The 27,756-nt window shown below is 47.1% G+C and overlaps 1 protein-coding gene across 14 annotated transcripts in view; it reads right to left on the reverse strand.

The window, feature by feature from the left end:
* The window catches only part of KATNB1 (katanin regulatory subunit B1), a 301,411-nt gene extending 282,984 nt beyond the window's left edge, over window positions 1-18,427 (reverse strand). For 5 of the 14 annotated variants that reach the window (XM_033941720.1, XM_033941719.1, XM_033941721.1 and 2 more), the window contains exon 1: window positions 18,219-18,420. The gene's annotated coding sequence lies outside the window, so the exon portion shown is untranslated. Of the gene's footprint in view, window positions 1-18,027; window positions 18,114-18,218 lie in introns of those variants that run through there. The other 9 variants (XM_033941729.1, XM_033941728.1, XM_033941724.1 and 6 more) reach the window with 6 other exon arrangements.
* Window positions 18,428-27,756: the final 9,329 nt, after the last annotated feature.

Below are 27,756 nucleotides of genomic sequence, written 5' to 3' on the forward strand. Positions count from 1 at the left end.
CGCTCAGCCAGGCACCCCTGTCTATCTGAAGAGAGCTAGTCTCAACAGCAGACTAAAGTTGCACAGAAATGCACCCGGCACAGCAAAAATCCAGGAGCTAGAGAGCTAGCTCACATCCCTGCTGGGAGATAGAGCAAACTGAATGGACAGAGGGAATACCAGGCTATAAGGCCAACGGTTAATCAGTTTCTCTATCTCAACCTGCTGGTCGATGTGAGCTATTCCCACTTGTCTCTGGATTCATCTGCTGCTTTGCTAAGGAAGTCGAAGTTCCCAGTGGAGTCAGCAATATGGATCCTAGAACCTGTACAGAATCCCATACTCTTGGTCATGGTGACCGAAGAATGCAAACTTGAGACTGTGACCCATCGCCCTAGACTCTGGAAATAAACATATTAATCTCCTATATGAATAAAAGCATCTCCTCGATATACCTATACATAGTACAGAAGAAAAAAGCACTGTGCAAATTCATAGATTCACGTCCAAAGAACTGAGGAAAAGAAACCACCCTTTTCGTGTCAGTCAAATGGCCCGACTGGAAGACGTCCAAATCAAGCAGTCAGTCAAGAAGAAAGTAGGTGAATCGCCTGGTAGTGCCGAAATAGTACCACTGCCCACATTTTCTAAAATGTTCGTGAAGCCTTGGGTAAGTGAAATGGCATGTGCCAAAACCAAAAGCGCTACTCCAAGAGAGGCAAGCAAACCTAGTGCAGATTCGGAGTCCATAGTGAAAATGTAAATATTCTCCCAATTTTTCTGCAGAAATGTGTAACCCTGAGAAACTAATTCAACAGAATGGGATCCAGCCTGCCCAATGCCCCCGTCTTGGGCGCCATGCAGTAAGTGGAATAACGTCCCTTAGTTCCTGAAGAACTACAAGAACTGCCCTGAGGACTACTAACACTTAAAAGGGAAACACAAAACACAGAGACTCCAAGAACGAACCAGAAACCTGAGGAGGATGCAAAGTTGCAAACATCCTGAAAAATGTTCACAGCCCCCTGACCTGACATTATAGCATCTTCTCCCTCATGAGAAAGTCTGAAGAGTCATTGGAAGAAGTCAAGATCCCCTCAGAATGAAGTGCAGAAGGTCATGGAACGGCAGGATGAGAACTGTAGGATCTGTAAGAAGAAAGAAATTCTCCTAGGAAAAATCAAGTTTCGCAATGTAAAGAGGAGTATACTGGAACCATGAAAACAGTACAAACTCCATGCAACGTGAGCGAAATACGTATGTCCTTTAAAGTGAATACGTACTAGACGCAATCAAGATGCTGCATCTACTGCCCCGTGGAAAACAACAGCATCCTAACAGGTATCAGACAAAGCTCACATTGCTAATGAGAGCTTCAGGGATGAGGCTAACAGCCACATAGCGCATGCTCCTCCGTGGGTTTGATAGAATAGGTAACTGGCTCCTGGTTAGGAGCTGTACAGCCCTTCTTGTATGGTCGGGGGGGGGGGTCCGTCTAGCATGTGTCATGAGAAAATGGTGACAGGAGAAATCAGCGTGATAAGCATGAAAATCTGAAGTCCAGGCCCCCTCAGAAATAGAGAAAGAGAGTCCTGGCCGCAGGAAAGTTTCAAGTTTCAAGTTTATTAAATTTTGATTTTACGCAATATCAAATATTTCAATGCGTATTCCATAATTGTAATGTACAATAGAAACCAGGGATGACAAATACAAATACAAATAAGACAAAATACAGACTAATCATTATGTTCTATTAATACAAATTGAAACATGTAGGTAAAAGGTGGAAATACAATTTAAATAATTTATAATATTAATAAAAATAATTAATAAAAAAAGAAAAAAGGAACAATTAAGGTTTGTACATAAGGGTAGGGGAGGTGTAATATTAGGAATAATTAATCGGTTTAATATTAGAAAAATTTTAATATAAAGAGTGTAAGAAGATCCAAATTAATATTAATGATAATTTGATAGAAAAGAAAAAAAGAGATGCGAGGTGTCATTATGCCCATAGAGACAGCCTGAACTTGGAAATTGTTTGTACTACCTTTAGGCATATATATCCTATGCCACTACTAGACACATGCAACGCAGCACAGAGGCCCAAATAAGGACAGTTACCAACAGACAAAGGCTCAATCTGCAGGGACCCCAAGAGAGACAATGAGATACCCGTGTGAAATACAGGGAACTATCTTGCTGCTGATCTCACTGTGCCGTGATTTGCCGTATGTCGACCTAGTCCGGAGACAAACCGAGACTGGGTGACCTAGCACAGGTCAGAATCTCTCTGGTAATCCCCTTGAGTGCTAACCCCAGAGTCCGATTAAACTAGCAGCTTCCTTCAAGTGAATACAGCAGGAACACACACATCTAATATAATAAAGAGCTAGCCGCGCATGCGCACTCCTATTTGCGTGTTCTGTGCGCTGTAGGTCTGTGGCCGAAGGAGTGCGCATGCGCGCTAATACGTCACCAGCCTATCGCCTCCACAAGCCGGACCGCAGCCAGAAGACGTTCTCTGTTCCTCCTGCCGCCGCCGATCTCCGTTTCTCCTTTGCCGCCCACCCCCTTTCTCTTCCCGCGGGCCCGAATGGCGATTCCAGCAGCGTGTACATCAGTCTTCACACGCTGCTTCGGGCCCTTCTACTGCCCTGATTTGCTCTGCCGCGTCTCTGATGATGTCATCAGGGACGTGCCAGAGTAAATCAGGGCAGTAGAAGGGCCCGAAGCAGCGTGTGGAGACTGATGCAAGCGCTGCTGGAATCACCACCTTTGTAGTCCGGACCGCGGGAAGGGAAAGGGGGGGGGGTAGAGGAAACGCTAATGCTGCTGCACAGGGAACTGGTGGGGGGGGAGGGAAATGGAGGGGAAGGGAATGCTGCTTTGGACAGACAGACAGAGAGAGGAAGGGAAACACAAAGAAAATAAGAAAGACACAGGGGCAGGTGCACAGGGAACTGGTGTGGGGGGAGGAAAATGGAGGGGGATGGAATGCTGCTTTGGACAGACAGACACAGAGAGGAAGGGAAACACAAAGAAAATAAGAAAGACACAGGGGCAGGTGCACAGGGAACTGGTGTGGGGGGAGTAAAATGGAGGGGGATGGAATGCTGCTTTGGACAGACAGACAGAGAGAAGAAGGGAAACACAAAGAAAATAAGAAAGACACAGGGGCAGGTGCACAGGGAACTGGTGTGGGGGGAGGGAAATGGAGGGGGATGGAATGCTGCTTTGGACAGACAGACAGAGGGAGGAAGGGAGACAGAAAGGAAAGAAGAAAGACACAGGGTCAGGGAGATACACAGAAAGACAGACAGGCAAATGGGGCCAGGGACAGAGACAGACAGAAAGGACAGCGGGAGCCGCGTCAGGAGGGGTGCGGGATGCAGCAGTGGGAACTTTTCCAATGGGTGCAACTGGGCAGCTGTCGGGAACCTCTGATCAGGGGCAGAGCAAGGTAAGAGTATCATAGGGATAAGAAGGAGGAGGGAGGATAAAAAAGGAAGGGATGCCTACTGCTGGACAGGGGGAGAAGGAAAGAGATGCTGATGGACAGGGGAGGTGAAGAAAAAGGAACGGAGGACTAATGTTGGACAGGGGGAGAAGGAAAGAGGTGCTGCTGGACAGGGGAGAGGTAAAACAAAGGGAGAAGGGCTGCTGCTGCATAAGGAGAGCAGTGAAGGAGTGGTGGTGGACACAGTGGAGGTAAAAGGAAGGGAAAATGGACAGGGGGAGCAGGCAAGGGGTGGTGATGGACAGCCAAGGAAAAAGAAAGGCAGAAAGAAAGAAAGCGGCTAAGGAGAGAGAGAGAAAAAAAGACAGACACACACACATATGTTCTAGCACCCGTTAATGTAACGGGCTTAAATACTAGTAGACATATAAATCTGCCCAAGCTTGTCCCAAAGCTGGTGAAACATGTAAAACTTGTCTGAACCGGAAAGGAGAGAAGCCGCAGCATACCCTGACCAAAGTCAGCTGGAAATAAACTACCGGAACGCTGCAGCTCTCCCACCATCACCGGAGACCCAAGCGTGTGTCCGATTCATACCGACATGTGGCCGCTGCATCAACGCTCCTAGAAACATAGTCGGATTCAAACCCTGCAAAATTTACCCTGCCGCAGCCTGCATAGAAAGAAAATCAGACTCGGGGAATAACTAGAACGGTGTGTTGCTTCCCACAGCGCCGAAAAGACATGTCCCATCTCATGTGCGCTGCTATAAACTGGCACCTGCACAATCAGCTGCACATGGCCGCAACAAACACCGACGAAAGAGAGCCTTGGAATAAACAGGACTACTACCGCTGCACTGAAACCCAACGAGGAGAACAAGTGCGAGCATGAAATCGCACCGCTACTGCCGCGCTGTAACCAACAAGGAAACCAAGCGCGTGCATTAGAGAATGACACGGTGACAAAATTCATCACCGTTCCCGTCCCCGCAGATAACCGCGGGAAACCATCTTCATGTCATTCTTTAAGGAGAGAGGGAAGAATCAGAGTATGAATGGCCACAACCACTGACCCGCAAGCTTTGCTTTGAAGAATGCTGGTGTAGAAGGACTGAGGTTGAAATAAACACTAGCCAAACAAAATTACTACACCTGTCTGCCTGACTCTCAGCTCCAACCCTCGCCGCCTCTTTGCCACACTGAACTCCGTACTCAAGCTCCCTCACCTCCAAATCCTCCGTCACTCTTCCCCCAGACTATGACAGAGTACTTCAATGACAAAGTTCACAAAATTAACCTTGAGTTCTCAACTGAGCCCACTCTACCAACCTTCCCTCGGCCCTTGTCACCTTATCTTCCTTTCCTGAAATTACTGAGGAGGAAATTGCACATTTTCTTTCCTCCTCAAAACTCACCACCTGTTCGTCTGATCCCATCCTCACCCTTCTACTTAACTACTTTCTCTCCTGTTGTCATCCCCTCTATCTGCCATATCCTCAACCTATCACTCTCCACCGCTATTGTGGCTGATGCCTTCAAACATGCCATTGTTACCACTCCAAAAAAAAAAAAAAAATCTTCGCTGGACCCTACCTGCTCTTCCAACTATCGTCCTGTCTCCCTCCTCCCGTTCTTATCTAAGCTACTTGAACGTGCTGTTCACTACCGTTGTCTTGACTTTCATCTCAAACTATTCTTGACCCGCTTTAATTGGACTTTCATCTTCTTCATTCTACAGAAACTGCCTTACGAAAGTCTCCAATGACTTTCTTTTTAAATCACCTCATCACGTCATCACTTAAGCACAGTGTCTAGGAAAGGAGGAGAGAGTATCAAGCTGGGCTGTGTGGGACGTAGCAAAACAGTCCCTTAAGTCTAGGGCAGAGCAGATGAACCTGCCGGGAGCACCATGGATCCAAAAGTTGCATCCTTTCATGCTGCCACATCCACCCAGTAAAATTTTGTGAAAGTATGAAGGGTGGACCATGTAACCTATAAATTTCATCATGTGAAACTACCCAAGACTCCGTGCCTCTGAAGAAGCCACACCCTTCAGGGAAGACTCACCGGATCATAGGCAAGATAGAAATCCCAACGGATCGAAAGGGATGGAAGTGAGGGAGACAGGAGGAAGGAAGTGCAAGAATGTAACATGCCGCAAATTTAAGTGTTTGTACACTAGAGGTCTGCAAGGGAACGGGGATCACAGGAAACCCAATGAGGATCCCCCCTAGGTCAACGAGACTCCTACGGGGACCCCTCCCAGGCCCACGGGACTCCCACAGGGATGGAACTGGGATTTCTATCTTCCCGACTCGAGGCCGATCCTATTTCTGGTCCGGCGCTGCATTGAGCTCCAAGTCCTGACGAATCAGCAGTATGTCATGTAGGCATGGAGCTCATCACGTAGGCAGTAAGCTCAGCACAGGCACACATTGGTTCAGCAGCAGCGCAACAGGCCAATCAAAAATGACCTCAGAGTTCTAAGGTCGTTTGTGATTGGCCCATTGTGCTGCAGCTGAACCAATGTGTGCCTGTGCTGAGCTTACTGCCTACGTGAAGAGCTCCAGAGGAGGAAGAGCCAGCGGCTAAGTTGCTGCTTCTGGGAAGCTGCGGCGCTTCACTTTCCGTTGTCTCTGTGCAGCCGCCCAAGCGAGGAGCAGGATGGCTCTCTGGCTCCCAGCTACGTTCTGCCCTGCCCCCACCTGAGCTGGCCAAAGTTGCGTGGAGTAAGTGTGGACACTGGGTCTGGAGAAGGGAAGGACCTCGGGGGGCGGGCTAGGCCAGAACCCTGCACCTCCCCCTCCATGGCTCCCCGCTGCCGTGGTGAAGGTGGCTGCAGCTCCTGGGCACTGGGGTGGCTGGCTGGGAGAGAGCCTACTCCCCCTACCAAACCACTTGGCAGGAGCTGGCTGGTGATGCTGAGGTCAGGCTAGTGGGGGAGGAGGGGGAAAGACTTGGTGGGTGCTGGGACTTGGCATGCATGTGACAAGTGGGGGAGGAAAAAGAGGAGAGTCAATTTGGCCCACAGGTTAGGCAGGGGGGGCTTGGTATTGTGGGGGACAGCTAGGGGGAAGGGAGAGGGAAGTGACAGGCAGGCCAGGGGGAGAAGAAGAAAGAGCGAGAGCTAGCATGAAGGGAGAGATTGAGGAGACAGGGAGAGGAGTGGGGCACAAGATAGTAAAGACAAGTAAGCAGGTAGTATGGCTAATATGAACTAGCAAAAGGGACAGGTAACGACCATCATGAGGGGTAGGGAAAATGAGGCAATGGTGACATGGAGCATGGGATGACAGGTGCTAGAGAATAAAGTGGCAAACAGGCCAGGCAAGGTGATGGCCTTCCACCTTGGCCACAGAGGGAGAGGTAGGGAGAGTGAAGTGGCAGGCTGGATGGAGTGAAGGGGAAGGGAGAGACTCTGGTGACAGGAAAGGCATAAGGGGGTACAGAGATGATGGTGACAGGATCAGGGGTAGGGAGAGTGTGGTGATGGTGACAAGGAAGTAAGTGGGCCAGTGTGAGGGGTAGGGAGGTTGTGTTCTGTATGTATGAAAAGGACTTTTCTTTTAGTGTTGACTGTGCAAGATTGATCTGTATTAATCTGGCTTCAGTTTAACAATGGGTATATTAACTAAACAGTCCCCACATCTTCAGCTCAGAAGAAACAAATATCTGGATTTGAGAAAAAAAAATTATGCTTATCCTTTACCATCTGCAAATTACATTTTAAAAAAGTTATACTCATTAAGTATAAAGGATATTGATCCTAGAACATTTATTTAAAATCTGTGTCAAGAAAAGATGTGAACCATCTAAGGGTAGGCAAACAAAAAACAAGACAACAAACCAATAGACTCGAATACCAAACAGAATAGGCAGAAGATCCAAAAATCAGCAAAATAATTTTTTTTAAAATACCCCTTACATGCTTCTAACTAGATGACATTTTGGGCCCACCATGAGGTCTGCAGATCAACTAAAATCAAAAGTTCCCTTCTGTTTTTCACTGTCGGATTTCATTCCAAAAGCATTAGCTGCTGTTCATTTTAGTCACACCCTCCCCTAGCCAGATCTACTTATTCACAGCATCCTGCCTTTAAGTAGTTATAAAACAGTGGACTCTGCAACAGCAGCACGTAGGCTTTTGCCTAGATTCAAAGATAGCTATCAGCCCCTCTTATTGTTTCTCTTTATAGTGCTGTGCTGTTGCTAAGGTAATCATATCAGGTTATTCAGTCACGCCCTCCGACTATTGTTGACAGTTACCATGGTAACCTGAGACAGTAATACTATGTCAGCAATATTAAGAGCTCAACAGCTAATATACTGCTTTGGTCTGAATAAGACATTTTTTTGAACCAGTGTTAAATAAAATGTTAACAAAGCTGCAAATAAGACGAGCTAAAATGCCCTGTTCTATATGCATAAAATAAAATATGTTTTCTGTGAATTTTTAAAGGTGTTAACATTGTTTAGTCCATAAACCACTTAGCTCTAATTTTACACTTTATAGCAGTATAGCAAATGTGCAACACATATTCCGTTTGATCTGACTTTTCACTTATCTAACAATGGATTTTAAAGCATGCTACTCATTTGCCAATCCTTCAGCAAAGGGATCTCTCAGCCCAGAAGCAGCGGCAACTCTCTAAGATCCAACAAATGGCATAACTCAAACAAGATCTGCAGTGACAGGTTAGAAGAAAGAAGGTAGGGAAGAAGTAAATAAGAGATAATATAGGGAGGAAAAGAAAAAGAAACAAGGATAAAGACAGAAGAGGAAGAGAGAAAAATGCTTATATTTCAAAAGGTGTTCACCTTATAAATAAAGTCAGTTCAGGTCAATAAAGCAATGGTTCCCAACCCTGTCCTGGAGGACCACAAGCCAGTCAGGTTTTTGGGATAGCCTTAATGAATATGTATGAGAGAGATTTGCATATAGTGGAGGTGACAGGCATGCAAATCTGCCCCATGCATATTCATTAGGGCTGTCCTGAAAAACTGACTGGCTGGTGGTGGTCCTCCAGGACAGGGTTGGGAACCACTGGTACAGGGGTCTCAAAGTCCCTCCTCAAGGGCCGCAATCCAGTCAGGTTTTCCCCAATGAATATGCATGAGATCTATGTGCATGCACTGCTTTCAATGCATATTCATTGGGGAAATCCTGAAAACCCGACTGGATTGCGGCCCTCAAAGAGGGACTTTGAGATCCCTGCACTGGTATAAAGCAAAGATACTTTCCTTTAAGTCAGGGGTGTCAAAGTCCCTCCTCGAGGGCCACAATCCAGTCGGGTTTTCAGGATTTCCCCAATGAATATGCATGAGATCTATTAGCATACAATAGAAACAGTGCATGCAAATAGATCTCATGCATATTCATTGGGGAAATCCTGAAAACCTAACTGGATTGCAGCCTTCAAGGAGGGACTTTGATACCCCTGCTTTAAGTTTTCGAGGACACATTTTCACATGAAGAGGACGTTATCTCTGGAACCCAGTATGAACACTGCCAAGTGCAGTGTTCTCACACATGGAATTCCCAAGCTGCCTTTGCTGCTGCATGGTTTTCTCGTTAATAGGACCTCTGTGAATGCGGTGGTCCCGTGACTCCACCTCCAGAAATTACATCATGAATTAGTATTTTAAATTCAACTCCTTAGCAGCACCCTTTGTATTCTGCTTAACTAAGTGCTGTGCTAACTTTTGTCTTTCAGAGCCTGCCTTTGCTGCTTGCATGTTTCTTTCACTAATAGGACCGCCACAAACGCAGTGGTCCCGACATAGAAACATGACAGCAGATAAAGGCCAAATGGCCCATCTATTCTGCCCATCCACAGTAACCATTATCTCTTTCCCAGGTGCCTATCCCAGGCCCTCTTGAATTCAGATAGTCTCTGTTTCCACCACCTCTTCCATGAAACTGTTCCATGCATCTACCACCCTTTCCGTAAAAAAGTATTTCCTCAGATTACTCCGGAGCCTATCACCTCTTAACTTCATCCTATGCCCTCTCATTGCAGTTTCCTTTCAAATGAAAGAGATTCGACTCATGCACATTTATATTACATAGGTATTTAAATGACTATCATCTCTCTCCTCTCCCGCCTTTCCTCCAAAGTATACAAATTGAGATCTTTAAGTCTGTCCCCATACACCTTATCATGAAGGCCACACACCATTTTAGTAGCCTTCCAATGGACCAACTCCATCCTTCTTATATCTTTTTGAAGGTGCGGCCTCCAGAATTGTACACAATATTCTAAATGAGGTCTCACCAGAGTCTTATACAGGGGCATCAATACCTCCTTTTTCCTACTGGACATACCTCTCCCTATGCAACCTAGCATCTTTCTAGCTTTCGCCATCACCTTTTCAACCTGTTTGGCCCTTAAGATCATCACATACAATTACACCCAAGTCCCGCTCTTCCGTCGTGCACATAAGTTCTTCACCCCCTAACCTGTACCGTGACAAGTTCGTATTTTAAATTTGAACTCCTTAGCGGAGTTGCTGCCTGTAGGAGTGCACATAAGGATCAAGTTCTACTTCTTAATGTGCACCCATTTTTATAATTTTGGTTTTAAGTCTCTTGATTCAATCATGACAATTTATTTTATGTATTCAATCAGTTTTCTATACTGTTCTCCCCAGGGAGCTCAAAACGGTTTACATGAATTTATTCAGGTTCTTGAGCATTTTTCCCCATCTGTCTTGGTGGGCTCACAATTTAATGTACCTGAGGCAATGAGGGGTTTAAGTCACTTGCTCAGAGTCACAAGGGGCAGCACAGGTTCGAACCCACAACTAGAGGTCTGCATGGAAACAGGGATCGCGGGAATCCCGCGGGTCCCACTGGAGTCCCACAGGAATCCCCCCCTAACCCATGGGACTCCCACGGGGATGGAAGGCTTTGGAAGCAGGGTTCATCCATATAATATAATGGACACGTCAGCCTTAGTAAAAGAGGGGGTTTATAAGTTAATTACCTGAACAGAAAACAAAAAAAGGGTTCCACCAAAGAGATTCCACAAAGAAAACAGCAGCACAAACACAAAAGAAACTGTGTAATTGATGATCCTGTCTGAAGTAATTGCTGCTTTTTATGGGGACGGGCAGGGATGGAGGTAATTCCTTGCGAGGATGGGTGGGGACGGAGAGGTTCCTTGTGGGGATGGAGAGGATCCTTGCGGGGATGGGTGGGATTTCTGTCCTCGCGCAACTCTTTACCCACAACCTCACGGTGCTGAGGCTGCATGCAGCTTTAACCAGTGTGCCACACACTCCCCCCTTCTTTTAACCTTGTGCTTAACTATGTGCCTCACAAAACCAATTCCAATCCTCTGGGGACACCAATTTTTCAAATATTCAGATAGATTATCAGTGGGGATAAATCGTATGAGTGCTCTATCCAATCAGGCTGGCAAATTCAACTGGCAGACAGCCATTCAATTTCCCCATTCAGACCCATAGGATGTACCTAAGTCAAATGTTAAATTCACCAAAGCTCTTTATAATTTAACAAAAAAAACCAAACCCAAAACATCAGGATCACCATCCTCCCTCCCCAACATTATAGATCAATGATACACCAATGTACATCTTCAACATTGTTTTCAATTCAGTGCATAACCACTGCTCCGTGCACGAAAGCACTACCTGCAATATTCTAGATTTATGCTCATTCAGTCACTTCCTGATAGACCGAGAAGTATGGCCCACATAAATGGAAACTCAACTGCCGATTACCAATCATGTACTCGCTTACAACACTAAAATTTTAGTACTTATGTTCTGTTAGTACAGTGAATGCTGTCCTAAAACTATGCTACGCCATGTAATATCTCTTACGAATGCTGCAAATTCTTCTAAGTTATGTCTGCCAAATATGTTGTTCACTAATTTTGTCCTTTCTATACTGTGAATGTACCTTTGTAACCCATTCTGGGCTCCTTTGGGAAGACGGGCTAAATAAATAAATAAATCAAAATGCAAGGGCAAATACAGTAAATAACATACAGTATTTAGAATTGCATGTAGAATTCACTCTTGCTGAGAAAAAGTCACCCAGATTGCAGATCCCTCCATTCCAAAACTACCATTGAACACCATTGGCAAGCTCTACATTGTTCATAATCAGTAGGTGTAAAATCCATCATATTGTAATCAATTCTTCTGTAATTTAAGATTTCACCAATATTTTCCCCTCTCCGAAATAAAAAAAAATAGGATGGATCTTCAAACAGGCTTGTAAAGACAACACATCCCAGTGCTTCATCAATAAAGCTATGACTGTAAAATCAAATTAAGAATGGGGAAACACTACAGTGAGAAAATCTTCAGATGTTTCTTTATACTGTAACATAGGGTCACACTGTATATCTCTGGTTCACAAGTATGATTTATGTATAGTTCCCTCTGGGTACCCACGATCAAGAAAACAATATTGCAACTCATTAGCAAAAATTTTTTAAATCATCCAGAGGAACAAATACGCCTCAGCCATAAAAACAGTCCAATAGGTATGTTGGATTTAAGGTTTGCGGCTAGAAGCTCTTAAAAATACTGATTTTGTGTTAAATTATAAAGAGCAATGGTGGATTTATCATTTGAATTTAGTACATCCCTTGGTCTGAATAGGTAAACTGAATGAACATCTGCCATTTGAATTTGCCAGTATTCTATCCAATCATGTGAGTAATTCCCACTGATATAATCCGACTGAACGCAGTCGCCATTTTTTTAAGTTGTTTGGAAGACAACAGTAGTTCAGACAGTATATGGAAATGTCCAGCTATCTTTTTGATGTAATCCGCCTAGAACTGCAAGGTACAGGCGGAATAGAAGTCAGTAATGTAATGTAATATGAGAAGTTTTGGGAAACTTCTTTTAAGTATGCTGAATCTTGCTTTCTATTTTCAATTAAATTTTTTTATATAGTTTTCTGTTTTTTAGTTTTGAAAGTTTTGTTATTTTTAATTTTAGGAGGCCAATTGCCCTCATGCAAAAATCGAAACATAGCTATGTCGGAATACGGCTCTCCTGAACAGCTACAGCAGATACGATTTTGCTTTCCAAAAATTCTCACACTAATAAAAGATAAAAGGTTTTTTAATGGATAAAAATTGTATGTGTCTCGATGACGATGTGGTAGTGAGACGATGCTACTAGCTGAAAGTGTTGTTAGCAGTGGTCACTTTTGGAAAGGCTTTTTCGCATAGCCATAAAAAGTAGTAGTTGTAGATGTTGATCGAGGGATATTTTTTTTTTACTTTAAGTATTGTTTGCCTTACAAGGGTATTCATAAAAATCAGCACCAGAGCAAGTATCTGAAAGAAGTACAGTAATGGTTACTTACCATATGTTTTACCCCCTCCCCTTCTTTTCTATTGAATTTGTAGTACCCATCTTACCATAACTGTCATGTCTATGTCTTGCACACACCGTACTTTTCTCCTTGAAGACTTTTACCATATGAATGTAGTAAACCCTAATCTTCCTGAAAAACTTGAAACATGAAAGGTTCACGTCTCTGGAAGATGATAAACATTTAATATACAGGAGCCTGGTGAAACTCCACAGGGTTGGAGGAAAAAGTTGGCTTTATAAAGAGAATAGATGCTTGCGAATTTTTTTGCCCAAACAACTGTCTCTTCTGGAGCTGTGTTCTAAATATTAGTGAGAAGAAAATGTATAAGAACATAAGAACTGCCATCTCCGGATCAGACCTTCGGTCCATCAAGTCCAGCGATCTGCATATGCGGAGGCAAAGCCAGGTGTACACCTGGCATAATTTTAGTCACCCATATCCCTCTATGCCTCTCATAAGGAGATGTGCATCTAGTTTGCTTTTAAATCCTAGAATGGTGGATTCCGCAATAACCTCCTCTGGGAGAGCATTCCAGGTGTCCACCACTCATTGTGTGAAGCAGAACTTCCTGATATTTGTCATGGACTTGTCCCCCCTTAGCTTCAGTCCATGTCCTCTTGTCCATGTCACATTGGACACTGTAAATAACTTTTTTTCCTGCTCTATTTTGTCGATTCCTTTCAGTATTTTGAAAGTTTCGATCATATTCCCCCGCAGTCTCCTCTTCTCAAGGGAGAACAATCCCAGTCTCTTCAATCGTTCCTCGTATTCCAAGTTCTCCATACCTTTTATTAACTTCGTTGCTCGTCTCTGCACCTTCTCCAGCAGTTTTATATCCTTCTTTAGGTTGGGAGACCAATGTTGGACACAGTATTCCAAGTGTAGTCTGACCATTGCTCTATAAAGTGGCATTATAACTTTCTCCAATCTACTCGTGATTCCCTTCTTTATCATGCCTAACATTCTATTTGCTTTGCAAATTTCAATAGATGCAGAGCGAAAATGAGCTCCCAAGGCCATAGCCCATACGTTGTGGGCTGTTACACAACTTTGTAGTTGTCAAACCAGCCTGAGTTTACACAAAGGAGATACAGTCTGCTAGCCAAGTAGAAATGGTTCTCTTGGAAACAGCAACTCTTAGCCAATTAGGATCAAGGGCGAACAACCTCACAAATGGTCTCTCAGAATGACAAGTGTTGGATCCGATTTTCGCTCAATAGGGAATGCCAGACAGATTTCTTCACTTCCTCTCAGAACAACAAACTTCCTCGATTCTGTTTGACTTTTTGCTCCCTATCTCATCGTGTCAGACAAGTTTCTTCTTCACTGGGGGAAGGGGTGGACAAGTTCCTCTATGCATTTCCTCTTGTAGGGAAAACTCTACTCAGACTTCACCAAAATTGGGGCATTAAGATCCTCATACCACCCTTTTGGCCAAATCAGGTTTGGTTTCCACTCCTAGAGTTTTCAATCGGGAAACCATGGAAACTACAACCTTTTCCAATATTACTAACTCAGAACAAATGGTCCCTACTTCATTCCACTAACATCGTGGTTTTCTTTTCACAGAACAGAATGCTTTCTGTCTCTTGGCTGCAGTATCTGCTGTCATTGAAGCATCTAAGAAACCTTCCACTCAGCTCTGTTTTGCTTCAAGTGGCCATGCTTTTCTTCCTGGTATGCACTGCATTCCCTGGAGCCTATAACATGTCCACTTCAGACCATCCTCAATTACCTTCTCTACCTCTCTAATTCTGGTCTTAAAGCCAATCCTCTATAATAAAACCCTAAGCATGCATGCGTGCTTAGGGTTTCATGATCCCTGCCGCCGTGATATGTGCGACCGTGGCCACATTCCAATTGCGACGCATGCACCACCTTGGAGGGCATGTAGTGAATTCAGTGGCGATTTGACTCAGGAACAGCAGGAGGGTATCGTGCGGGTAAGAAGTGGAGAGGGAAAGGGGGCTTGTTTGGGGGGGAGGGGTATGCTGGGGGCAGACAGTAATCACGCTTTGCTCTGGGGGGGGAACAGAAGGGAACCTTTCTTTCTCTCTCTCTTTCCTAGGCTGTCCACCACCACCCCTTGCCTGCTCCCCCTGTCCATCAGTAGCCCTTCTCCCTTTGTTTTACCTCCCCCCTGTCCAGCAGCACCCCTTCACTGCTCCCCTTGTCCAGCAGCCCTTCTCCCTTTGTTTTACCTCCCTCCTGTCCAGCAGCACCCCTTCACTGCTCCCCCTGTCCAGCAGCAGCCCTTCTCCCTTCATTTTACCTCCCCCGTCCAGCAGCACCTCTTCCCTGCTTCCCCTGTCCAGCAGTAGGCCTTTTCCCTTCCTTTTACCTCCCCCCTTGTCCAGCAGCCCCCTTTTCCTCTCCCCCTGGCCCCCTGCCTACCTGTATTTCTATATTGTGCCATGCTTGCCTGCTCCGTGGCCCCCTTCTGTTCCTCTCTCCCAGAGCAAAGCGCGATTGCTGTCTGCCCCCAGCACATCTCTCCCCCCAAAGCAGCCCCCTTTTCTTCTCCCCCTCCACTTCTTATCCGCACGATACCCTCCTGCCGTTCCTGAGTCAAACTGTTGCTGAATTCACTGCACGTGCCCCAAGCCTGCCTCCTGCCGTTCCTGAGTCAAACCGCTGAATTCACTGCACACGCCCCAAGGTGGCACATGCGCCGCAAGCCACCCCACACGCCGCAATTGGAATGTGGCCACAGACACACATCACGGCGGCAGGGATCACGAAACCTTAAGCAAGCATGCGCGCTTAGGGTTTTATTATAGAGGAAGATACACTGAATTCTGGCTCAGGTGGAATAAATGACACCAAATGGAACTTCTGTTCCTAACTTTATTAGACATTCTACTTCAATTTCTAACTTTAGCCTTCATTTCTCTTTTGATTTTAGCAAGTTCAATTTCAGCTTCATCATTAACTAACAATTAAATTTAAGAGAAAAGACAAGCAACAGATGGGATCACGATCAAGGTTCCCATCAAGAAAGATAGCAGTGGCAAAAAAGAAAGTGACAGAGAAATGCGATTGCTTACAAGTTATATTTTTTTTAAATCCAAATTTGGGTCCCATGATTAGATTAAAATTCAACTAGGTGTTTTGGTGCAGAAAATCTCAGGAACCAGGTGGCTTAAAAACAGATGCCTAATGCTGCTTAGAGCCAAGAACAGAAGCCAGAACTGTATCCCACGACCATCCTCATGCCATTTAAAGGATGAGATGCAGCACAGTGAGGCTAAAAAAAGGCTGGAGAGGAAATGATGCTGAAGAGCAAAGTTCAAAACATAACAAGATAAAAAAACAACAACAAAACACTTCACATACTCCTAAAATATTTGGTCTCACACTTAAGTTTTCTAAATATTTTTCCACTACTGAATACAAAATTGTACATCAAACTTCATTTTACTTTGTTTTCTGAAGAACACACTTACTCAATTGGAAATTTTATTAAGGGCCTGTTTTACAAAGCCACACTAGCGGCTACCGCGCGGCAACAGCCCCAAAGCCCTTTAAATCTCTATGGGCTTCGGGGCCGTTACCGTGCGGCTTTGTAAAACAGGCTCTAAGTCTTTACCCCCCCCTTTTTTTTTTTTTTTTTTTTTTAACAAAACTGCAAAAGCAGTTTTTAGTGCTGGCTGGCGCTCTGAATGCTCTGTGCTGCTCCCAAAACTCATAAAGTTCCTATGAGCGTCAATAGCAGAAGTTTTTTAAAAGGAGGTGGGGGTATATGCCACTTCCCACTACTATTTGCTGAAATGCCACAGATTTCCTCAAATTCTGGTTCATACAATGTATGAGAACTTGCAATATTTTACAAGAAAATTTTTAGACAGAGTCATATAAAACAAGCCAAAATTGTAACCAGATGTTTAGTCTTTCTCCAGTGTTTTAGTTTCATTAACCTTTCTATGGGGCTGATGTAATAAGAACGAGCTGAAAATTAGCATTTATTTTTAAAAAATTATCTTTTTTAATAATACTTCAGATGTAATAAAGCTATTTTTGCATCATACATCTTATTAACTATAAGCCAAATTCAAACAATATGCACTAAAGTGAACCTAATGGAGGAAAAGCCGATTTCAAAGTTAAAGTTACTTCCTTACTACTGTACTGGTCTCAAAAGACCCAGGACCAGACAACCTTATACACATGCCACACAAACATTCCAAGACCACATCTTACCTACATATCTCAACATCCTATCCATCTACCAACACCCCTATAGCAAATTAAAGTGGTTAAGGAGTTGGGTTGGTGAGGTATGGATAGGACGCCAGATTGAGAGAGGGGAATAAATGAGGTAAGTTTAGGCAAGATTTCAGTAACAGGTGAAAGAGTGTTTGGAGTGCATAGGAATCCTGAACATCCACTGCCTGGGTGCATAGGCCCTTCAAACAGGATCCGGAGACATCAACAAGGATCTGTCTTTGGGTGAGAAATTATCTTCAAATTGATCTCCTACTGAAGCCATTTGAAAACACTTCAAAGGATTAAGTTTCAGTGCTAAACTAAAGATTTTTAAAAAAGCACTTTTTAGTGCATTTCAATATTTATATATAGGTCATTAACGTGTTAACTACAGTAAAATTAATGTATTCCCCTTCCCTTTTCATTTATCAGTTGTGTGTGCTAAAACCTTTGCTACACTGAAATTTTATTACACATATATGTGCACAAAACAGACTAAGATGCAGTAAAGTTAGCATAGATTAGTGCATCAACCCAGATATCTGATCTCATTTTACACTCATAGCTATTCAGGGGTTGTTGGTTTTTTTCTATGTTTTGTTCCTAAGAAGGTCAACAAGGCCATGGCCTACAACTGTTTTTGCACCTGCTTCCTCATCAGAAATGAAGGCACTCACAGACAATAGAATGGGGTAAGCTACAGGGGCCATCGCCCTACCAATATTTTACCCACATTAGAAAGATTAGGGGTAGGGCCAGAGATAGGGAAGTCTGGTTCATTCAACCAAAAAACGTGTGCTGCTTCCCTTGAAGGAAGCTAAGGAGTCGAGGATGAGAATGTTAGTAAATTCTCAGAAACATAATAATAATAATCCCCTTCCCCTGCACTCATTCATTTTTCTTCTTTCCTCCTGGAACTCCATAACCTGCTTTGTTTCCTGTAGATTTCCCCATGCTTACCATCTCTTCCGAAACCAACCCACCACTTTCCTTTCCCTCTTTCCACATAATACCTTATTGTACAACCTCGCCCTTTTTCTTTTTCTAGCAGCTTTTCCTCCACTCCATCTCAAACCTTGTCACAACCTCATCCTTCACAACACTGAAAGTCCCTCTCAAATCATTATGACCCTATACAGGGGCGTCGCTACAGGAGAGAGGTAGGACAAGCACACTTTCCCCTCTTGTCCTAACCAGAGCACACCTTGTTTACATCCCGCCACGGCTCCCGCTTCCTCCCCCTCCAAGTCGCTGATAACGGCGGTTACGAGCACCTGAGCGACCAGCATTCGCCGGTTACTGGGGGACCACAGTCTCTCCTGTGCTACGCCGGTACCCGGGAAACGCGACGTACGGACGCGCACGGCTTTACGCAACACGTCTTTCTCCTACGGCAGAGCGATACGACGTCGTGACTCCGCCTTCCTTGCATACGATTGGCTGGTTCTGTTTGAAAGCGGTGTGTCTCGGGTCTGGGAAGTTTACGAGTTGAGCTCCCGAACCTGACATTTTCCCGCCCTAATTTCCACAGGCAAATACAGCCTATCCCGCAGTAGCAGGGAGCGCTATAAAGAGGTAAGAACATAAAAGGTGCTATATTGGAACAGACCAAAGGTCCATCAAGCCCACTATCCTGTTTCCAACAGAGGCCAACCCAGGTCTAAGTACTCAGCTAGATCCCAAGTAGTAAAATAGATTTTATGCTGCTTATCCTAGGAATAAGCTGTGGATTTCCCCTAAATCATCTCAATAATGGCCTATGGACTGTCTTAGGATCTCTACTCTCTCTACACCTCTTCTCTCGGTGTCCTGATCTCCCATGGCTTCCAGTATGTATATATGCTGATGACTCCCAGATCTACCTCTACACCTGAAATTTCACCTAAAGTCCAAGAAAAACTCTTGTTTGGCTGATATTGCTGTCTTGATGTCCTGCTGTCATCTGAAACTAAATATGGCCAAGACATATTTTGCTCCTTTTTCCTAAACCCTCTGCTCCTCCTTTCTCCTCTTATTTTCTACACATATCCAACAAGCTGCTAAGATCTATCGCTTCTATCTCCTTCATATCACCAAAATTTGCCCCTTCCTCTCTCAGTACACTACCTGGACCCTTGTTCAAGCTATGGTAATCTCACACTTAGATTACTGCAATCTACTCCTAACTGGTATCCCACAGTGTCTCCTCTCCCCCTTGCAATCTGTGCAAAACTCTGCTGCGCAACTTATCTTCTACCAACCTCACTACGCTCATGTTACCCCTCTCCTTAAGTTACTTCACTGGCTCCCTATCTGCCATTGCATACAGTTCAAGATCTTATTGCTGACCTACAAGTGTGTTCATTCTGCTGCCCCTCAATATCTCTCCTCGCTTCTCTCTCCTTTTACACCTCCCAGATAACTCTGTTCCTCAGATAAGTCATTCTTATACCCTTCTCCTCCACTGCCAATTCCAGACTTTGTCTCTTTCATCTAGCTGCCCCTTATGCCTGGAATAAATTACCCGAGTTTATCCGTCAAGCCCCTTCCTTTGTTTAAAAACAGACTGAAAACCCACCTTTTTGATACAGCTTTCAATCCTTAACCCTACTCCTCTGCCCTCCAACCCAGCCCACCCAGGGTAGTAGTAAAAGGACACTACTCTGACTGGAAAGAGGTCACGAGTGGTGTCCCCCAGGGGTCAGTGTTGGGACCGCTGCTGTTCAATATATTCATTAACGATCTGGAAACGGGCACGAAATGTGAAGTTATCAAGTTCGCGGACGATACAAAACTCTCCAACAGGGTCAAAACTGTTGAGGAATGCAAAGAACTACAGAGCGACCTGAACAAACTGTGCGAGTGGGCAAAAAGATGGCAGATGAGCTTCAATGTGGAGAAATGTAAGGTCTTGCACATCGGGAAAGGGAACCCCATGTACAGCTATACGATGGGAGGAAGGGAGATGGGGAAAGGCACCCTAGAAAAAGACCTGGGGGTATTGGTGGATACAACAATGAAGCCAGCGGCGCAATGTGCAGCGGCCTCAAAGAAAGCGAACAGAATGCTGGGCATTATCAAAAAAGGTATCACTACCAGAACGAAGGAGGTCATCCTGCCATTGTATCGAGCAATGGTGCGACCACATCTGGAATACTGTGTCCAATACTGGTCGCCGTACCTTAGGAAAGACATGGCGATACTTGAGAGGGTCCAGAGGAGAGCAACTAGGATGATAAAGGGAATGGACAACCTTTCATATGCCGAAAGGTTGGACAAACTGGGGCTCTTTACCCTGGAAAAGCGGAGACTGAGAGGAGACATGATACAGACATATAAAATCATGAAAGGCATAGAGAGGGTGGATAGGGACAGATTCTTCAGACTAGCGGGGACAACAAAAACAAGAGGTCACTCAGAAAAACTGAGAGGGGACAGATTCAAAACGAATGCAAGGAAGTTTTTCTTCACTCAGAGGGTGGTGGACACCTGGAACACGCTTCCAAAGGAGGTAATAGGACAGAGTACAATACTGGGTTTCAAAAAGGGACTGGATGACTTCCTGAAAGAGAAGGGGATTACAGGGTATAGATAGAAGGTTACACTACAGGACAAAAGCAAAAAGCATATGTGAGTTTTAGGGTAGGAGCACTATCAGGTCCTGGACCTGAGGGGCCGCCGCGTGAGCGGACTATCGGGCACGATGGACCTCCGGTCTGACCCCACAGAGGCAAGTCTTATGTTCTTATGTTCACTGATTAACCGTTCCCCTTAAATGTATCCATGACATCCTGTTTATCTGTCTTGCCTATTTAGATTGTAAGCTCTTTCAAGCAGGGACTGTTTTCTTACTCTTTGTGCAGCACTGCATGCGTCTGGTAGCCAAGCTGAAGAGAGCCATTTTAGCCTTTCCTCATAAGGAAGTCATCCCAAACCTTTTATCATTTTCATTGCCCTTCTCTGTACCTTTTCTAATTCCACTATATCTTTTTTGAGATATGGTGACCAGAACTGCACACAGTATTCAAGTTGCAACCATACCATGGAGCCTAAGAGCATTATAACATTTTCATCTTTGTTTTCCATTTCTTTGCTGATAATTCCTAATAATCTATTTTCTTTCTTAGACGCTTCTGCACATTGAGCTGAGAGTTTCAACGTACCCTTAATAATGAAACCTAGATCCTTTTCCTGGGCAGTGACTCCTATAGTTCAGATTCATCTTTCCTATATGTATCATTTGCACTTGTTCACATTAAACGTCATCTGCCATTTTGACTTCTAGTCTCACAAGGTCCTCTTGCAGTTTTTCACAATCCTCTTGAGATTTAACAACTTTGTGTCATCAGCAAATTTAACAACTTTGGGCTCCTTTTACTAAGCTACAATAGGTGTTTTAGCATGCGCAGAATTGCTGTGCGTGCCAGACGCTAACGCCAGCATTGAGCTGGTGTTAGTTCTAGCCGCGTAGCATGGGTTTAGCGTGCGCTAAAATTCTGCATGCGCTAAAAATGCTATCGCAGCTTAGTAAAAGGAGCCCTTTGTGTCATCAACAAATTTAATTATCTCACTGAAAATAGCCTTACTGGATCAGACCAATGGTCCATCTAGCCCAGTATCCCATCTTCATAGAGGCCAATCCAAGTCACAAGTACCTGACAAAAATACCCAAATAGTAGCAGCATTTTATGTCACCAACCCAGGGCAAGCAATGGCTTCTCCCATGTCTGTCTCAACAGCAGTTTATGGACTTTTCCTCCAGGAACTTGTCCAAACCTTTTTTAAAACCAGTTACATTAACCGTTATCCCAGGACAAGCAGGCATGATATTCTCACATGTGGGTGACGTCATCTAAGGAGCCCCAGCGCGGACAGCTTTTCAAGCAAACTTGATTGAAGTTTCAAGTTTGCTACACTGCACCACGCTTGTGCATGCCTTCTTGCCCACTAGAGGGCGCATCCCTACATCGTGGTCCTCAGTTCAGTTTTTTCCGCGGAGCCAGAAGCCCTGTGGAAATTGTGCTCTTCGAATTTAGCCTTCTGACACCGCGGCTGTGTGTTATTTCACGGTCGCTGTGCTTAAATTGCTTTCCTTTCTTTCTTTTCTTTAAGTTTCCATCAAAAAAAAAAACAAAAAACATTTTTGGTTCGGCTCCGGGGGCTCCCGGTAGCCGCGGCCGCGGGACCTCGTTCGTTCCCGGCCGGGTTTTGTGTCCATGTCCCGTCCCTTGACGGGCTTTAAAAAGTGCACCCGGTGCGATCGGTTACTCTCAATTACTGATCCTCACCGGTGGTGCTTGGTCTGTTTGGGCCCTGAGCATCCTACCGAGTCCTGTGACAGGTGCTCAACTTTTCAGTCTAGAGCTCTCCGCCGACGCCGTGCCCGGATGGCGGAGCTCTTCTCTGCGGACCCTGCGGCGGGGAAGGCCTCGATGTCGGCCTCGGCTTCGGCCCCGGCCTCGACCTCGGCCTCCGGTCCCCCGACCTCGCCTCGGCCCTCGACTTCATCCAAGCCTGCTGCCTCGACCAAGCCTGCTTTGGGTAAGTCCTCGCTTCCATCCTCGAATCCAGGGTCAGCGAAGAAGCCATCCTCGGGCTCCTCGACTGCGGGTGGGTCGTCCTCTGCCCCGCCCCGAGTTGCAAAGCCCAGTGCCCCGAAGGAATACTCGAGACCGAGGTCGCCCTCCAGGGAGCACTCCTCGGCCCCGGACCTGCCTGCCATGATGGGGGTTCCGGTCTTCCAGGACTTGCTCCGAGCGCTGATTGCCTCGGAGTTGTCCGGGGCCCTCGCACACCTGCAGCAGGCTTCGGCCTCGACTGCCCCGGCCTCAACTGCCCCGGCATCGGCGGCCTCGGTCTCGGTGCCTTCGGCTTTGGACCCCGGGGGTCGGCCGTCCTCGACCCCGACCTTGCCCTCGGCCTCGACCTCGGTTGACCAGCCTGAGAGGAGTGTCAGGCCTCAGGACAAGGTGCGTTGGGTTCGGAGGATCTCTTCCACGTCCTCTTCATCGAGGTCCTCCCGGGGCTCCTCGCCCTCGGGTCGGCCTCGAACGAGGCGTCGACCGAGGAAACCTAAGCGTTCTCGCGCTTCCCCTCGGAGACGCGGTCGCTCCTCGCCGACCGGGGGTGAGACATTACGTGTCTCGGAGCTCCGCCTCAACAGTCCGAGGCTCTTCCGCATCCCTGGGGGAAGGGGTTCGAGAGAATCCTCGCCGAGACGGAGGGGAAGGACCTCGGTCCCTCATACCCCGGGGACTTCCCCCAAGGGCCCCTCGGGGCATAGGCGGTCCCCGACCCCTTCGAGGTCCCTCAGCACGGCCTCCTGGGGATCGGGGTCTGGTAGGGAGCCTAGGTATTCCCGCGAGGCCTCCCCCTCTTTCTTGGAGGCTCGGACCTCGCGTACTCCTTCCCCGCCGGCTAGGCCCTCGTCCTTCTCAAAATTCGTCCAGGATATGGCGCAGGCCTTGGACCTGGACTTGCTTGCTGGGTCTCAGTATACGAAGGAGTTTTTGGAGGAACAAGATCTGCCCACTCCCCCGAGAGAAACTCCTCGTCTGCCTCTCAATAAAGTCCTCCACCAGACCTTCCTGAGAAATTTAGACTCCCCTCTTACAGTCACAGCGGTGCCTTCTAAGATGGAGTCCAAGTACCGGACCATACCATGGAAGGGCTTCGATAAGGCACAACTGTCCCACCAGTCGTTGCTGGTGGAGTCGGCGCTGAAAAAGTCGCAACCCGCTAAGGTTTCGGCGGCGGTCCCGCCCGGACGGGAGGGGCGGACCCTGGACAAGTTTGGTCGTCGCCTCTATTCTAACTCATTAATGGCTACCAGGGTCCTTAATTACGCCTTTACATTCTCCTCTTATCTTCGGAGCATGGTCAAGGACTTGCCCCGTTATCAAGGAGTCATGCCGGATTCCCACAAGGAGGGTTTTGCCACGTTCATGTCCAACTTATCCCAGCTGCGTCTGTACTTGTTTCACGCTGTCTACGACGCATTTGAACTGGCCTCCAGGGTATCCGCCTTTGCTGTGGCGATGCGCAGGCTCGCCTGGTTACATACCCTGGACATGGACCCGAACTTGCAGGAACGTCTGGCCAATCTACCCTGTGTTGGCTCTGAGTTATTTGATGAGTCCCTGGAGGCAGCGACCAAGCAGCTGTCGGAACAGGAGCGCTCTCTTGCCTCCTTGGTCCGTCCTAAACCTCGGGCCCCGCCGCAGAAGCCATTCCGACCTCCCCCGAGGAGATACCCCCAGAAGTCCACGCCGGCCTTCTCGAGACCTCCGCCCCGGCGCCCCCCGCAACAAGGCAGGGGAGTCCAACCAAAACCTCAGGCACAGGGGGCGTCTAAGCCAGCGCCGTCTTTTTGACGTGATGCGCGGATGGGGGCGGGCCCCCTCCGCACTCTCGCCGAACCCCCTTCCGATCAGGGGTCGGCTCCGGGCCTTTTATGCGGCCTGGACGAGAATCACATCAGATGCTTGGGTGCTTCGGATTATCTCCGAGGGCTATTCACTCAATTTCTCAGCCACGCCGCCGGAACATCCGCCGGGGGCTTACCCATTCAGTCAGGCCCAACTTCCTCTTCTTCTCGCGGAAGCGCGAGCCTTGTTGAGCTTTCGGGCGGTGGAACCTGTACCACCCGACCAACGAGGGCGAGGGTTTTACTCCCGTTACTTTCTGGTCCCAAAGAAGACCGGGGACTTACGCCCCATTTTGGACCTCCGGAAGCTCAACAAGTTCCTGGTCCGGGAGAAGTTCCGTATGTTGTCGCTTCCGGTGTTGTATCCTCTTTTGGAGGAAGGAGATTGGATGTGCTCCCTAGATTTGAAGGAAGCGTATACTCATGTTCCAGTGCATCCCGCCTTCCGCAAATTCTTACGGTTTCAGGTGGGGGAGTTGCACCTTCAATATCGGGTCCTCCCCTTCGGACTGGCTTCGTCCCCGCGAGTCTTCACGAAGTGTATGGTGGTGGTCGCTGCAGCCCTGAGATCTCGGGGGCTACAGGTCTTTCCCTACCTGGACGATTGGCTGATCAAGGCGTCGACCAGGGAGGGGGTTATCTCAACGACCCAACAGACTATCATCTTCTTTCAACATCTGGGGTTCGAAGTGAACTTTCCCAAGTCTCAATTGTCCCCGACTCAATCCCTCCAGTTTATCGGAGCCGTGCTGGACACGGTGCATCTTCGTTCGTTCCTTCCCCCTCCTCGGTTGGAGGCCCTGCTTCGATTGAGTCGCCAGGTTTCGCTGAGGCCCATGGTGTCGGCTCAGCGCATGATGGTTCTTCTGGGACACATGGCGTCGACGGTCCACGTCACTCCGTTCGCCCGCTTGCATCTGAGGCTCCCTCAGTGGACCTTGGCCTCGCAGTGGCGTCAGGATCGCTACCCAGTCTCTTGTCCGATAACGGTGACTCCTTCTTTCAGACTCTCGCTCCGTTGGTGGACCAACTCTTCCAATCTTTCCGGGGGTTTGCTCTTTCTCGTTCCCCCGCATCGCAAGGTCCTGACCACGGACTCCTCGGAGTACGCGTGGGGGGCTCATCTCGACGGTCTGCGGACTCAGGGTCTATGGTCGGCGGAGGACCGTCTTTGTCACATCAATGTGTTGGAGCTTCGGGCCATCTTTCTAGCGGCTCGAGCGTTCTGCCACTTGTTGCATGATCAGGTAGTCCTCGTGCAGACGGACAACCAGGTGGCAATGTATTATGTGAACAAGCAAGGAGGAACGGGCTCTTGGTCCCTGTGCCGGGAAGCCCTGCGCCTTTGGGAATGGGCGGTCTCCCAGAACATCTTCCTACGGGCGGTTTACATTCAGGGAGAGAGGAACTGTCTGGCAGACAAACTCAGTCGTCTTCTCCAGCCGCACGAGTGGTCGTTGAACTCCCGGGTTCTGCGCGAGGTCTTCGACCGCTGGGGGACTCCTCAGGTGGATCTGTTTGCCTCCCCGGAGACTTGCAAACTGCCCCTCTATTGTTCTTGGATGTACTCCCCGGATCGTCTCGAGGCCGACGCCTTTCTTCTCGACTGGGGAGGGAGGTTCCTTTATGCGTTCCCTCCTTTTCCTCTAATCTTGAGAACGTTGGTGCATCTCAAATCGACCAGAGCCACTATGATTCTCATTGCGCCTCGTTGGCCCAGACAGCACTGGTTCCCCCTGCTCCTTCAACTCAGTGTCAAGGAACCTCTGCTTCTGCCTGTTTTTCCCTCTCTGCTGTCTCAGAGTCGGGGTTCGCTGTTACATCCCAATCTGCAGTCTTTGCATCTGACCGCTTGGTTCCTTTCCCCTTGACTTCGATTCCTGTTTCTCAGTCAGTGAGGGAGATTTTGGAAGCCTCGCGCAAAGTCTCGACTAGGCTTTGTTATTCCCAGAAGTGGACCAGATTTTCATCCTGGTGTTCCTCTAACCATCTGGACCCGAGTTCAGTTCCAGTGTCTTCGGTGTTGGAATATTTGCTGCATCTGTCTAAGTCTGGACTGAAAACGACTTCCATTCGGGTGCATCTCAGTGCCATTGCGGCGTTCCATCGGCAGCTCGAGGGTCGGTCTCTCTCTCTTCATCCTCTGGTGACTCGTTTCATGAGGGGTCTCGTGAATGTTCACCCTCCTCTGAAACCTCCTCCTGTAGTTTGGGATCTTAATGTGGCCTTAGCTCAACTCATGAAGCCTCCTTTTGAGCCTATCAACAAATCTCACCTTAAGTTTCTCACTTGGAAGGTGGTCTTTTTCTTTGCGCTCACGTCCGCTCGTCGGATTAGTGAGCTGCAGGCTTTGGTTGCGGATCCACCTTTTACTGTGTTTCATCATGACAAGGTGGTTCTTCGCACCCATCCTAAATTTTTGCCTAAGGTTGTGTCTGATTTCCACCTCAATCAGTCCATTGTTCTTCCGGTGTTCTTCCCGAAGCCCCACTCTCATCCTGGTGAGGCGGCGCTTCACACGCTTGACTGTAAGAGGGCGTTGGCCTTTTATCTCCAACGTACCAAGTCTCATCGGAAGGTTCCTCAATTGTTTTTGTCCTTTGATCCTAATCGGTTGGGACATCCTGTTTCCAAGCGCACCTTGTCCAACTGGTTAGCTGCTTGTATTTCCTTTTGCTACGCTCAGGCTGGTCTCACGCTCCATGGTCGAGTCACGGGGCATAAGGTCCGGGCGATGGCAGCTTCTGTTGCTTTCTTCCGGTCTACTCCTGTGGAGGACATATGTAAAGCTGCCACTTAGTCTTCGGTTCATACGTTCACCTCCCACTATTGCCTGGACACTTTGTCCAGAAGCGACGGCCGGTTTGGCCAGTCGGCGTTACGTAACCTGTTTTCCTAAATTGCCATCCTCCCACCTGCCCTTTTTTGGTTAGCTTGGAGGTCACCCACATGTGAGAATATCATGCCTGCTTGTCCTGGGATAAAGCACAGTTACTTACCGTAACAGGTGTTATCCAGGGACAGCAGGCATATATTCTCACAACCCGCCCTCCTCCCCGGGGATGGCTTCTTTGCTGGTTATGGAACTGAGGACCACGAGGTGGGGATGCGCCCTCTAGTGGGCAAGAAGGCATGCACATGCGTGGTGCAGTGTAGCAAACTTGAAACTTCAATCAAGTTTGCTTGAAAAGCTGTCCGCGCTGGGGCTCCGTAGATGACGTCACCCACATGTGAGAATATATGCCTGCTGTCTCTGGATAACACCTGTTACGGTAAGTAACTGTGCTTTCTTACCACATCCTCTGTCAAATCATTCCAGAGTTTAACTATTCTTTGA

The sequence above is a fragment of the Geotrypetes seraphini genome, chromosome 4 (assembly GCF_902459505.1).
Source record: "Geotrypetes seraphini chromosome 4, aGeoSer1.1, whole genome shotgun sequence".
NCBI classification, from domain to species: Eukaryota; Metazoa; Chordata; class Amphibia; order Gymnophiona; family Dermophiidae; genus Geotrypetes; species Geotrypetes seraphini.